Source organism: Acipenser ruthenus, chromosome 52, assembly GCF_902713425.1.
Source record: "Acipenser ruthenus chromosome 52, fAciRut3.2 maternal haplotype, whole genome shotgun sequence".
In the NCBI taxonomy this organism is placed as follows: domain Eukaryota; kingdom Metazoa; phylum Chordata; class Actinopteri; order Acipenseriformes; family Acipenseridae; genus Acipenser; species Acipenser ruthenus.
This window is the reverse complement of record NC_081240.1, coordinates 7214820-7229181: the sequence shown is the minus strand read 5'-3', so window position 1 is coordinate 7229181 and position 14362 is coordinate 7214820. Positions and strand designations below refer to the sequence as shown.

Here is a 14362-nt window from a genome sequence, read left to right as displayed (position 1 = left end):
TCAGCATTGGTAGCGGTAGGTATTAGAGCCCGTAGCTGATTGTACTCAATAAGCTTAAAGCTTGAGAAGCTGGTTATTGCCCCTTCTCCGAGTTTATTTCAGTTACACTCTTCGGAGTCGTTATTATTATTATTTAAGGATTTTATATATTGTGTATATTTTTATATATTTTATATATTTCCTTCACGCTTTGCTTGCATCGCGTTGTCTCGTGGTCTCCCGTCTTTCCTTTAATAATTAATTTTGATTATTGTGTTGTGTTTTGGGTTGTATTAAAATATATATTTTTCTGTGTGTATTTGTATATTTTGTGACGCACGTTGCGTTGGCCTTGGCCGCGCGCGTGTCTGCAGCCCCGGTCTTGCCTTGGCTAGACCGCGTGTGTGTGGAGCCTGCTCTGCTGTCTCCCACTTACTGCCTGCGGTAAAAAAAAAAACAAAAAAAAAAACCGCGTGGTAGTTGTACTGTGCCCACATATATTGTGTCCCAGTCACATAATCACCACCAGCAGTACTGCTGCAGTGAAAAAAAAAAAAAAAAAAAAAAAAAAAAATCCCATTCACTACACAGGGGAAGACGACCACTAAGCCTCAATCCCCAGCACCAACAGGTAAGTAGTGCACAGCACCCAGGACACTGTACCAGCACTTAGCGTCTCCGCTCTGCGGGTCAGCTGACGCTTAGGCGTCTGTGCTAGCGTTCTACGCTCGGTACTCACGCTCCGGCGTGCTGCGCTTAGGCGCTTGGTGTCGGCTATTTGCCACTTGGTGCAGCGCTTCGGCGCTTTGTGCAGCGCATCAGCGCTTGGTGCTAGCGCGTGTGCGCTTGGGGACTTCGGCGCATCGACGCTCGGTGCACGCACCTCGACGCTCGGCGCGTCGACGCCTTGATGCTCGGTGCACGCACCTCGACGCTCGACGCTTCGGCGCTCGACGCTCGGTGCACGCACCTCGACGCTCGACGCTCGGTGCACGCACCTCGACGCTCGACGCTCGGTGCACGCACCTCGACGCTTCGGCGCTCGATGCTCGGCGCATCGACGCCTTGACGCTCGGTGCACGCACCTCGACGCTCGGCGCTTCGACGCGTCGACGCTCGGTGCACGCACCTCGACGCTCGACGCTCGGTGCACGCACCTCGACGCTCGGTGCACGCACCTCGACGCTCGACGCTCGGTGCACGCACCTCGACGCTCGGCGCTTCGACGCCTTGACGCTCGGTGCACGCACCTCAACGCTCGGTGCACGCACTTCGGCGCTCGCTCGGTGCACGCACCTCGACGCTCGGCGCTTCGACGCCTTGACGCTCGGTGCACGCACCTCGACGCTCGACGCTTCGACGCTCGGCGCATCGACGCCTTAACGATCAGTGCACGTCCACGCTTCGGCAACCATGTCCGGGTTCCACCGTTGCGTCACCTGCCAGGCAAAATTGCCAGCGAGCGATCCCCATGAGGACTGTGTGGCGTGTCTGGGGCCAGAGCACGCTGCATCCGCGTTGGCGGATAGGGCTTTTTGCCATCTTTGTGCTGGTTTCCAGACACGCACCCTCCGCCAAAGGGCGAAGAAAGCAGTGGGTGGGCGCTCTCCTTCCACTGGATCGTCCCACACCATTTCTGTCCCGCCGTCATCTACGGCGACGCCGCCAGGGTGGCTGCAGCTCTCCAGGAGCCCGTCCTCCCAGCTAACGGCTGGTCAGAGGTCCCCCACCAGGCGCGCTCGGGAGCGCAGCCCCTCCCCTCGTAGGGTACGCCCCCGTCGGGAGTCTAGGTCGCACTCCAGATCGCCTCGACGGAGAGCACGCTCTCGTTCCCCTCGTCGGGACAGGCGATACAGAGACAGGTCGGGGGTGGCAGAGCTAACCTCCAAAATGTCTCAATTCATGGAGGTTATGATGGGGCAGCAGTCCATTCTCATGTCCCTAGCAAACGTGGTGCCTCCAGTCCCAGGACAACCGACTGGGCCCATTGCTAGTCAGCCAGTGGCCCCTCCACAACCTGCACCGGTCGTCGCTCCTCCAGTGCAGTCTCAAGGGGAGTGGGATATCGATGCGCTGTCTAGAGACGCATCTGACATCCTAGAGGGGGACAGTACAGAGGCTGAGGTAGCCTCCCAGCACTCTGAGGACGAGCTCCACGTGCTAGACACCAATGACCCTACGTGGTCTGTGGTGGACAGAGCAACCCGCCACTTGGGCGTCGAGTGGCCGATGGCGGAACCACCTCGGCGCTCCTTGTTTGAGTCGCCTTCAGCCCAGTCCAGTCAGTCCAGGATGCTTCCGGCATTCCCAGACTTTATTAAGGAGGTACAGTCCACCTGGGGGGCTCCGGCCTCTGCCCCGGCGACTTCTCGCAAGGCCTCGGCCTTTAACATGCAGGGGGCAAGTGAGGCTGGGTTGGCGTCCTTCCCACCTGTGGACGCTGCGTTCGCCGCGTTGTTGAAGACGCCAACATTATCGGGGCTGACGAAAGATCCTGCATGCCCCAATAAGCAGTGCAGGACCACTGAGGTACACCTCAAGAAGGGGTACGCTGCGGCCACAGAGGCGGTCAAGCTCTCTAATGTGGCCAGCTTGCTGACGGTCTACCAAGCGGCACTAATCAAAGACCTGCCTGAGTGCCCTTCGGCGGCCCTCAGAAGCGAGTTGGGGACCGTCAGTCAACTGCTGGTGAAGCTGGCCCAGCTCAACGCGCGGGCTCAGGGCAGGAGCATCGCGTCTCTGGTGGTGGCCAGAAGACAGCTCTGGCTCTCGCAGGCGAGAGTGCAGGAACCTGATAAGGCCCCGTTGCTGGATGCCCCAATTACACCGGGACACACATTTGGTCCAGCGGTGGAGGAGATGCTGCAACGCTCCGCCAAGGCGCGGGAGGCGTCACAGCAAATGGCGAAAATGTGGCCAAAACCGTCGTTCCAGCCGAAGCGGCCTCAGGAACATCAGTGGCGCAGGACACCACCGCAGCACCAGCCACGGCCAGGGGGTACTAAGACCTCTCCCTCAAGCACAGCAGCGCGCGGTCAACCTCCTTTTTCAAGACCGCAGCGCGGAGGGTGGCGCCCTAGAGGTGGTGCCAAGCCACGCCCTCGGGGCTCTGGCCAGGCCCCTCGCGAACGAGCCCAGCCCAAACAGCCCTGAGAACACCAGGCAGCTGTTAACCCTCCCCTACACTGTCTCCCAGCTCCAGTTCTGGCAACAATGCACCAACGACATCTGGGTGCACAAAACTATATCCACCGGGTACACCCTTCAGTTCCAGTTAAAACCTCCCCCCTTTCGGGGAGTGGTCGTAACTGCAGTGAAGGACTCGGTTCAGTCCTCAGCTCTGAATGTGGAAATACAAGCATTGCTCAGCAAGCGTGCCATTCAACAAGTAGACCCTGCTCTGATCGACCAGGGGTTCTATTCCAAATACTTCCTGGTGCCCAAGAAGGACGGCGGGCTCCGTCCTATTTTAGATCTGCGAGTACTGAACAAATACCTGCGGGTGTTATCGTTCAGGATGCTTACGCACAGGCACATCATCCAGTCAGTCCGACACGGCGACTGGTTCACCACCGTGGACCTGACAGATGCGTACTTTCACGTTCCCATCTGCCCGGGTCACAGGAAGTATCTGCGTTTCGCATTCCAGAGCAGGGTATACGAGTTTTGTGTCCTTCCATTCGGTCTGTCACTAGCTCCTCGAACCTTTTCGAAATGTATGGATGCCATTCTAGCTCCCTTGCGGGCTCAAGGTGTCCGACTGCTGAATTATCTGGACGACTGGCTCGTCTGCGCGCAGTCGAAGGAGCAGGTGGCACAGCACACAGTGATGGTTACAGACCATCTTCGGCAGCTAGGTCTGAAGATCAATTCAGAAAAGAGCCGCCTAGTGCCGAGCCAACAGACCGAATTCTTGGGTCTGCATCTGGACTCAGTGTCCATGGAAGCGACCCTGTCGACACAAAGAGTTGCCTCAATAGAGCGGTGTCTTTCCCTATTCAGGTTGAGACAAACAGTCAGCATGGAGCTGTGTCAGCGCATGCTGGGGTTGATGGCTGCCGCCTCACAAGCCCTTCCTTTGGGCTTACTACACCAGAGACCTCTGCAGGCCTGGTTCAATGCCTTCGCGTTGCATCAGCGGAGAGACAAACACCGCAGGCTAAGGGTATCCCAAGTCTGCTGGGAAGCGCTACGCTGGTGGAAAGTTCCGTCAAACCTCCGCCAAGGCGTACGCTTGGGTCCCATTTTCAGAAGGCAGGTCATCACGACCGACGCTTCCAACCACGGTTGGGGGGCAGTCTGGAACGGGACAGGGACCCGTGGAGTGAGGTCAGGACCCTGGAGGTCAGCCCACATCAACGCTCTGGAGCTCAGAGCGGTGGACCTCGCCCTCCGGCACTTCTTGCCAGTGCTTCTAGACAAGCACGTGTTAGTGTGGTCAGACAACACCACAGTAGTGGCGTATATCAATCGCCAGGGCGGATTGCGGTCCCCCGGTCTTCACCGGATGGTAACGCGGCGGTTGCTCTGGGCTCAACCGCGTTTAGCCTCTCTGCGTGCAGTTCATCTGCCGGGCAGAGTCAATTACGCAGCGGATCTCCTGTCCAGAGGAGGTCCGCTTGCGGGCGAATGGCGTCTCCACCCTCAAGTGGTAGAGCGCATCTGGGAATGGTTCGGCACAGCGCAGGTCGATCTCTTCGCTTCGCGAGAGACCACGCACTGTCCCCTATGGTTCTCGGTGAAGGACCTCGACAGCCCCCTGGGGGTGGATGCACTGGCTCACGAATGGCCGCCAGGGCTCCTGTATGCCTTTCCACCGATTCCGATGCTCCCCGCCTTCTTGGAGAAGGTCAGGGTAGAGCGAGCGACAGTGATTCTGATCGCTCCTCGGTGGCCTCGGAGAATATGGTTCCCGAGTCTAGTGCAGTTACTGCACGGTCGCCCGAGGGAACTCCCTCTGCGAGCGGACTTGTTGTCCCAAGCTCAAGGAGAGCTTTGGCATCCGAACCCCAAACTCATGCAGTTGTGGGCTTGGCCCCTGAGCGGGAGCGCCTGTCAGCCTTAGGGCTTTCGACTGCAGTTATATCGACCATCCAGAGTGCGAGAGCGCCCTCTACTAGGTCGCAGTATGCGTATAAGTGGCAGTTGTTTCAGAGTTGGTGTCTGGCTGAGAGCCACGACCCAGTCTCCTGTCCTATGGCAGTAATATTGCAGTTTCTGCAGAAACTGCTGGATGAAGGGAAATCTCCCTCTACACTTAAAGTGTATTTAGCCGCCATTTCGGCTTGTCATGTACGCATTGACGGTTTATCACCTGGTTGCCATTTTTTGGCATCTCAGTTTCTGAAAGGCGCAAGACGCTTGCGGCCTCCAAGAACGACCAGTTTACCGTCGTGGAGCCTTGATGTGGTGCTAGAAGCCCTTACCAAGGCACCGTTTGAGCCTCTCCACAGCGTGGATATGAAGCTCATATCTATTAAGACTGCTTTTTTGCTGGCTGTGGTATCAGCAAAACGCGTGAGCGAGTTACATGCACTTTCAGTGCATCCTTCTTGTACTCGTTTTGCAGGAGACGGTTCTAAGGTCTCCATGCGCCCTAATCTGGCCTTTTTACCAAAGGTTATATCCCCGTTCCACATGAACCAGTCAGTCGAGTTGATGGCGTTCCATCCTCCTCCTTTTTCTTCCCCAGAGGAAGAGCGGTTACACATGCTCTGCCCCGTGAGGGCATTGAGGTGTTATATGAACCGTACAAAGACTGTGAGGCAGACAGAACAGTTGTTCATATGCCATGGTTCTAGATCTTTGGGTCAGCCGCTGTCTAAACAGCGCCTTTCCCACTGGATAGTGGATGCTATTAAATTAGCGTATGAATCTGCAGGCCTTCCACCACCAGGGCAGTTGAAGGCGCATTCTACCAGGGGTATGGCGACATCCTGGGCCCTCTTTCGAGGGGTGCCGGTGTCTGATATTTGTGCGGCAGCCAGTTGGGCTACGCCGCATACTTTCATGAGGTTTTACAGGTTAAATGTACTGGATTCCTCTGCTCCACTGTTTGGAGCATCTGTTTTACACTCTACGACGCCTCAGGATGCGGATGTATAGAGTGGTTGATAGCATGGTGTTGACTGTTCCACCTTTAAGACAGGTGTCATTACGAGCATAGACGCTGAGGCGCAGCTCCGCATATGCCTAGATGTATTGCCTACGCATTTGCGTTATGACGTAAGTCTGTCCTACTGCCGAGAATCCTCCCTCGCGACGGCTTGGGTACACTGTTCCCATACCTTGATGGTTATTTTCGACTTGAAAGGGAACGATAGGTTGCGGATGCAACCCCGGTTCCCTGAAAGAGAAAATAACCATCAAGCCGCGTGGTCGCTTCAGAAGCCTTCACGGCCTGAAGAGCAAAAGAGGAAGTGAGTCTCTGCGCGCTGCGTATAGTAAGCTCCCAAGGGGGCGGGCTTACGTGGCAGCTCGCGCAGAGGCCTATCGGCAGCTTTGCTATAAAAGCTCAGCCAATCGCTACTGCCTGACGGCAATATCCCATACCTTGATGGTTATTTTCTCTTTCAGGGAACCGGGGTTGCATCCGCAACCTATCGTTAGCACTAATTGCAACGAACGAAGAACTTTCAGATAGTCCCCAGGTACGGATTAAAAATGTCCCAATAGCAATGATGACTGCTGCCCCCTAGTGGTTGCTGATATACGGTACTATCAAACTCTTTAGACTGCATAGAAGTTACCAAACTCACTCAAATTAAAACGAGAAACATCATTAAATTCACGTTTTCTGAAACCATTAATAAAACCGATATCAAATATAGAATACAGAATATTTTTAGCAGAGCTTTCAATTTTTATTAAGTCATGAAATAAACAGAACTATTCGTTTTTATTAGTCACTGCTTTGAAATCATGGAGGTGGATATTGTCTTTATCCTACTGGATTGGATATTAAGACGTCTCCTTTATAAGTGTGCCTCCCTTGTGGTTTGCACCCAATCATTGGTAGGTTTGTTACACTGATATTAGGATCCAAATGATCTATGCATGTCATTTTCATGACAAAGGTAACAACAGATTAACACATTACTACATTTATAGGATGTAAGGAAAACAAAGTGTGTTCAGTGTGTAATGCAAAGGAACAATGATTCTTTAAATTACGTTTATTAAAATTGAGTTTTACTTTGGGTTGATTTTTGAGTTCCAGATTTTTTTATATTATTTGAAGTTTGATATTTTTTTTAACTCGACAATTTATAGTTCTCAAATGTTACTCTGTCTCGAATAAATGTAAGTTGCATACATTGTGACTTAATTTAAAAGGATTCTCAGAAAACCATGTTCATGTATTTAATATGGGCTAATTTTTCGAAGCTTTACATAAATCGTCCCTAGCATATTATTTTTAGAATGGAGGAACACACCCCATAAATATGGGGCGCCAAGTGTAAAAAAATAAAATTAAAACAAAATTTCAAGTCAATATGACAATTAAATCTGGAAACCACAGTCTTTAGATTTATTTATTTTATTATTTATTTTTTTTACACTTGGCGAGACAACATTTAGCCTAGCTGACAGGTTTATTCTGGGAACTAACAAATACATCCGTGAATACAATACATGGAACTTGAATCTTTATTTTACACTTGGCATCAACATTTAGCTAACAGATACATCTAAAATATACGCTCTTTCAGCATTTTAAAGCAAGTTAAATCAGATCTAAACAGCTCGGATTTAGGTACGTGTAGTCTTACGTTGTTTCTTATTTGTTTCAGATAGAAATTGCGCCATGACGATTTGCAGTAAAATATTGACCCAAGGTTTCTTGTTATCAATACGTTCTACTTCATAATGATATGCGATCCTCTTTCGTTTGGTTTTAACATATTATAAAATTATACTGTTTATAACTTCAGGTAATCATATTTAACACCTGACCAAATACTAAATGTAAGTAACTATGATTAAAGACGTTTGCTCGGCGAATCAAAAGACACTTCTGCTTCCTCGTGCGTTCATTGCGTGTGCATGAAGGGCAGGGGACTGGCTTGTGGGCGGCACTGGTCTGTTTTGTTTAAAAGGCACGGAGGAAGAACTGGAGAGCTACATTGCAACGCAGCATTACTGAAGACAGCAAGCATGGACACGACTACAGGCGAGTACATTTTAACATCGCGAATAAACCCAAACTGTATATTGCGGAAACCATAGCTGGGACATATGGTGGTAGATATTGGGTTTGTTGTTACAGTAATCATGCCTTTAAAAGGAAAATACAAGAAATTGCGTCTTTTCATCAAAGTGCTAGGGTTCAAAGAAGTTGTAATTCTAAAAACCGACAGTCACCTGTTTTATGTATAGGCAACATTAAAGTTGTTCCTATCGATTTAAAATACGCTATGTGGCTAGTTTCTACATGCGTACGATGTCTTATTGGGCAAGTACGACGTTGGGAGCAGAATATACGATAGAAGTAGCGTTTCTAACGTATTACCTGTCGTATTCCACTTACACCAATTTATCTGTCATTTACCTCATTGAACTTTGAGAAACATGGCTGCTCTAATTTGTGCTCTATATTTAAGACATATAAGCTGACCATTACAGCGACCAGAGGGCATCGGAAGATGTGTGCGCAGTATCTTTGACGTGGTTTGTGATCAGGATATTACAGTGAACCGCTTGAAGAGAGAGGATATGTGACAGACGTCTCCAATATTGCAATGACTAAACTGGAGCTCGGTTCAATATTGAGAACTTGTAACTACAAATACGATAGGTCTTTCGATCAGTTATCCCCTGTTTCTATAGTCCAGTCAATACGACAGGTCGGCTTACAAATCGTACCCCATCAAATGCAAATACATGAACCACGCAACACAAGGAATGCATTTGAATGGTCTTGGAAATTAAATTAGTGATTTAGCAGACGCCGATTAACAAATCATTTCTTACACGAGATACAAATAGGTTTAAGTGACCTAACGCCACATTTTAATGTATGCTCTTTATATAATTGTATATATTCCTATGTAATATACACGTTTGGAACTGCATCATAAACACAGCAGTGTGTTCCTAATAGTTATTTAAGTCGAATTTAATATTGAACTACATAATCATATGTTGGAACACATGCGACACATTTATATATATATATATATCTTTATAAACGAGCCTAATTAAGGCAATTGTGTATTGTGTTAGACAAACCAGAAAGGAAAATCAGTAATAACATCTGCAGAAACCGCAACAAAAATAAAAATAAACATTATACTAACAGAGCTCGCTTACAGATACTGCTACAAGATGTACACCTTAAAGACAGTATGTATGTGTATATATATATATATATATATATATATATATATATATATATATATATATATATATATATATATATATATATATATATATAATATACACAGCCGTATAATGTTTTCCTCAAAGAAGAATAAAAGGACTGAATATTGCACAAAAAACAAATGCTGCTAGCGGACTAACATGGGATGAAACAGCCAGCGGCCCCCTCACCCGCACCCTCGGCAGAAGAGAGGGTCACTGTAATGTCTTAATCAATTTCAGTTTTCAAAGTTGTTTATTTATAGCGCCTTTCATACACCTCAAAGCGCTTTACAGGTCTGAGAAATAAATATGCATATGTACTGTGCCTTTTTATCAATGCCTCGTTCCGAGTATTGGAGCCCATGTTTGAGACGTTCGGTGTAGACTCAGAGGGAGGTCGTATGTGTTACTGCTCCTCTCCTCATTTAATTTAGACAATTTTGTGCAGCTGCTGAAAACTGCCACAAGCTGTGCTTTTGTCTACACCTAGCGGAGAGCTACATTTTCCAACACTTGCCAAGTTTGTCATTAATAGATTGACTTTGCCTAATAGAGGGATTCTCAAACTCGGTCCTAGGACCCCCTGTGTCTTCTGGTTTTCATTCCAACCGAGCTCATTTTAAACGTTGAAAGATGGGGGATGCCAGATAATAGGCTATAGCTGTATACCATAATAATAATAATAATAATAATAATAATAATACGACGACTAGCAAACTCTTCGTTTCAAAGACTTCCAATAAATAATGACAAACGCACACCAAATGTACACTGTGGAAAAAGAGGAGTGTTGGGTAGTACGTTTTTTTAAAAAAAATTTTAGCCTGCTGGGGAAAATTAAAACGTTATCCATTTTATTATATTTTAAAAAGAGAATAAAAACAGCACGCAAAGATTACGTGTATTCAAATCTCCGTGCCTCCTGCCTCCTAGCTGCGCGTGCACGTGATGTGAAACAAAACAAGGAGGCGTTCCGCAGAGAGCCGAAGGGGGGCGAGGGGTGCAGAAATCCCAGGGGATGCAGGATATTTCAGCACCGGTGTAGTGTTAGAAAGTGGTACACATACCAAAATACGACCCATGTAATGTCAACAAGTGGTATTTTGTCAGATTTTGGTACATGTGCAATCAATTGCGATCTGATGGGTGTTTCGCTAATTTGTGAAGAGGGTACATTTTTAGCTTTCTAATGAGTGCTTTGCATAAGTGGTACGTAAGTGTAACCCTTTCTGGACCAAGCATTTTTCAGTGGGATGCTCCCCCAGGACCTGGCATTTTTTGGCTGTATAAATTAGTTTTTTACAGTAGCGTCTTGGAAATGGTGACCTTTTTTTGAGAACACCTCTGGGGAACATTAAAGTACTTCAGAAACCATAGAAACTTTTCTTTCTTAACTATTTTTTTTAATGTAAAGTATTTATGTATTCTGCTTAGATACACAGATCAAAACATGTTATTCTATGACCCAAAGGACACTACAATACTTGCTGAAAGCTTAGTTGAGAAATACTTGTTTGGGCAAATTACAAGACATTGTTTCACCCGAGTGATTGCAATGACGTAATACGTTTATTCTCAGTGTCTTTAATATTATTATTTATATCTTAGCAGACGCCCTTATCCAGGGCGACTTACAATTGTTTCAAGATATCACATTATTTTTTTTTACATACAATTACATTATTTTTTACACAGTTACCTATTTATACAGTTGGCTTTTTACTGGAGTAATCCAGGTAAAGTACTTTGCTTAAGGGCACAACAGCAGAGTCCCCCACCTGGGATTGAACCCACAACCCTCCGGTCAAGAGTCCAGGTATAATGAGGATAAACACTGCTGTTTAGGAATGGAGCACTTTTTTACAATACACACATTCCATTTACATACAAACGTTTCACACGTCTGTGGTTTTACAGACGAGGCTGAAGTTGGCTTCTTATTCACCAGCTTCTTATTCGCCAGCTTCTTATTCGCCAGCTTCTGATTCGCTCAGCTTTTAGTGCATAAATGTATTTGTCTATGTTGAAGAAGTAGCCTTGAATTTAACTGGTTAAATCACTTTGGTCCACCGATTTCTCTGCCAGTACCTGACAACAGCCTCCCCCTCTGCAAGCCCCACTTGTATTTAGCCCTGCCCAACGTGTTTTACTGGGGAAGAACAGCGGGTAAATATGCCACATATGCCAATCACTCAGCATTGTATTCACTCTTTATGTATCTATGTTGAATAAGTAGCCTTGCATTTAACGTGTTAAATCACGTTGGGCCGCTGATTTCTCTGCAGGTACCTGTCGAGGGGCACCCCCTCTGTAAGCTACACCTGTATTTAGCCAGGCCCAATGTGGTTTACTTGGGCAAAACAGAGGGCAAACATGACGCATATGCAAATTGCACAGCTTCTTCGCTGGAAAAAAGCCTTGCATTAAAGGGTTAAATCACTTTGTGCCGCCGATTTCTGTACTTATTCAACGTAGATACATAAAGAGCGAATCAGAAGCTGAGCGATTGGCATATGTGGCATATTTACCCACCGTTCTTCCTCAGTAAACCACGTTGGGCAGGGCTAAATACAGGTGTAGCTTGCAGAGGGGTTGCCCCTTGTCAGGTACTGGCAGAGAAATCAGCGGCCCAAAGTGATTTAACCCTTTAAAAGCAAGGTTACTTCTTCAACGTAGACAAATACATTTATGCACTTAAAAGCCTGCGAATAAGAAGCTGGCGAATAAGCGAACTTCAGGCTTGTGTTTTACAGTGTATGAAAAGAAGACAGACGTAGCCATAATACAGTCAAATTTAATGTCATTTCTATTAATGTCACACTCTGCTTATTCTCATCAAATTGAAATGTCCCGGCCCGAATATAATGCATGCTGTGACTTTGATGTTTTGTTTTTAAAATGTATTAATGATCAATGCATTGCTGAGTCTGTTGCGCTCATGTATCAAGTGGTGTCTGGAATGATCCAAATACAATTAAAACAGCGGGTGGAGGCGTGAAATAAATAAATAAATATAACTTCTCTTATACAATTATTTCAATAGCGATTAATACCCTTTGCGGTCCATTTCAATAAATTAAAAGTAAATCAGCTCATTTTTGCTGTTTAATCTACTATTTTTTAATAATACAATTCACGGGGCGTGAGCTGGGGTGAAGGATGAGGCAGAAGAGGCAGAAAGGAGCAGTTAGTAGGACAGAAAGTGGTCACTGACTGAGGGCGACGATGCCGACACATCCCAGGGGCAGAGGACCCAGCAACAAATAACTAGTTTTCTGCTCACGAGCCAGATAACTCTGTGTGAGCGTGCTTGCACAACACGTAAGACGGATAAAAAGCCGCATCCGATTTTCTTCTTGTTTTTCCTGTTCTTCAGATTATTTTGTACAGGTTGATTCGTTCAAGTAGCACGATGTTATGTGGTTTAAAACATCATATATAATTTACTGCGTGTAAGAAAAACACACAGTTTCGGTTTTGTCACTTGCACTAAACTCTGTTAAACATTTTTTTTTTCAGTCAGCATAACGCTATGCAACACAGTTTGTTTAATTACTGTATGAACATAGCATACAAGTTTTAAATGTTTACAAAACTCGACAATGTTGCTGAATTTGTCATTCAAACTTGTTTAGTTTTAATCAGTTTTGTCTGCTTGTTACTTTTTTCAGCCAACACATTTAAATGACCCTTGTTTAAAACAGTCTTTTAAAATATAACAAACGTTACAATGTAAATGTTGACTCAGTAGCTACCATTAAATGTTTCAACCTCGGTGACTTTCTGTGATGCGCTATTAATTTTAGGCAACTTGCAATAGAAACTTTTTTTTTTTTTTTTTTTTTTTTTAATAAAATGTCACTTTCGTGACAATCGGTGAATTTTTTGTCATTCATCAATTTCTTGAAAAAGTACCATGAATTTTCCATGGCCCTATGTGTAACTAAATCTCAGCAGTTTCTGACAAGTTTTTCTAACTTGAATGAGGAACTACCGTTCCTCTCAATATATATGTTTACATGAAACTTGTACTTTTTATATAGGTATATAAATGTCAATTGCTGTGGATAAACGCATCAGCCAAATCAATAAATATGACATGTAGTTTTCTAGCTTGCTGTTTATTAATTTATTTATACATTTATAATATAAATATGTATTCATTTCTTTATTTCTAAATGTATTTATTCCTCTATGCATTTGTTTAAATCATTTATTTATTTCTACCAAATAAACTATTCCTTTATTTAATTAAAAGGAGGAACTACAATTTATCAGAGATTTAGACAAGGAAGCCACATGCCACTCTTGTCTACAATTCCATTCTATGGTATCTACCAAACAAACAGGAAACTAGAAATTTTCAAACAGGAAATAGAACATTTATAGTATCGAGCAGCACCTTCAGGTTTTCAGTGAAAGCTGGTCAGGCTTGGATGTAAGCTTAAAAAATGAACGCATTTCAACAACTGCGCAGGGGCGCAGCGGGCTAAAGTCCTGTGCTCTTTAAGAGTGTCATGATGCAAGTTCAAACCACGGTGTTTATTTTTTTTCCTGCGATATGTGCTGTTTTAAAACATAAATCCATTGTTTAATATAAATGGTGTGGATCTCAAACTGCTTGCATTCCCTGGTTTGTTTTGACGTTGACCAACATGTGGAATCATAGGATTGGTAGATGTCCAGTTATTTAGCTTTTCTGTTTGAAAAGGCGCTACACACCCTTAAAAAGTAAACGGAAGAGGAAGGAGAATAACAATTTGACCTTAGTTTGACGACTTATATCTCATTGTGTATAAGAGGTATGTACGTTTTTTTTCACATTTGATGTAAGAAAGTTTCAGACTTGATACTGATACAGATGGTAATTCTAAGTGATTTTATTTTTGCCGCTGCAACATGGTGAAAACAGCAAAACTCTTTGAGCTGTATAGAGACTCAGTAGTTTTTCTAACTTGTACGAGGAACTACCGTTCCTCTCAATATGAAATAGTTATTATTCATACCTGATGACTTCAGT

At 45.6% G+C, this 14362-nt stretch overlaps 1 protein-coding gene across 1 annotated transcript in view; it reads left to right on the top strand.

Annotated features, from left to right (window-relative positions):
* Positions 1 to 14362, top strand: part of LOC117968552 (GTPase IMAP family member 8-like) — a 424412-nt gene that overhangs the window by 295531 nt on the left and 114519 nt on the right. The window lies entirely within an intron of this gene.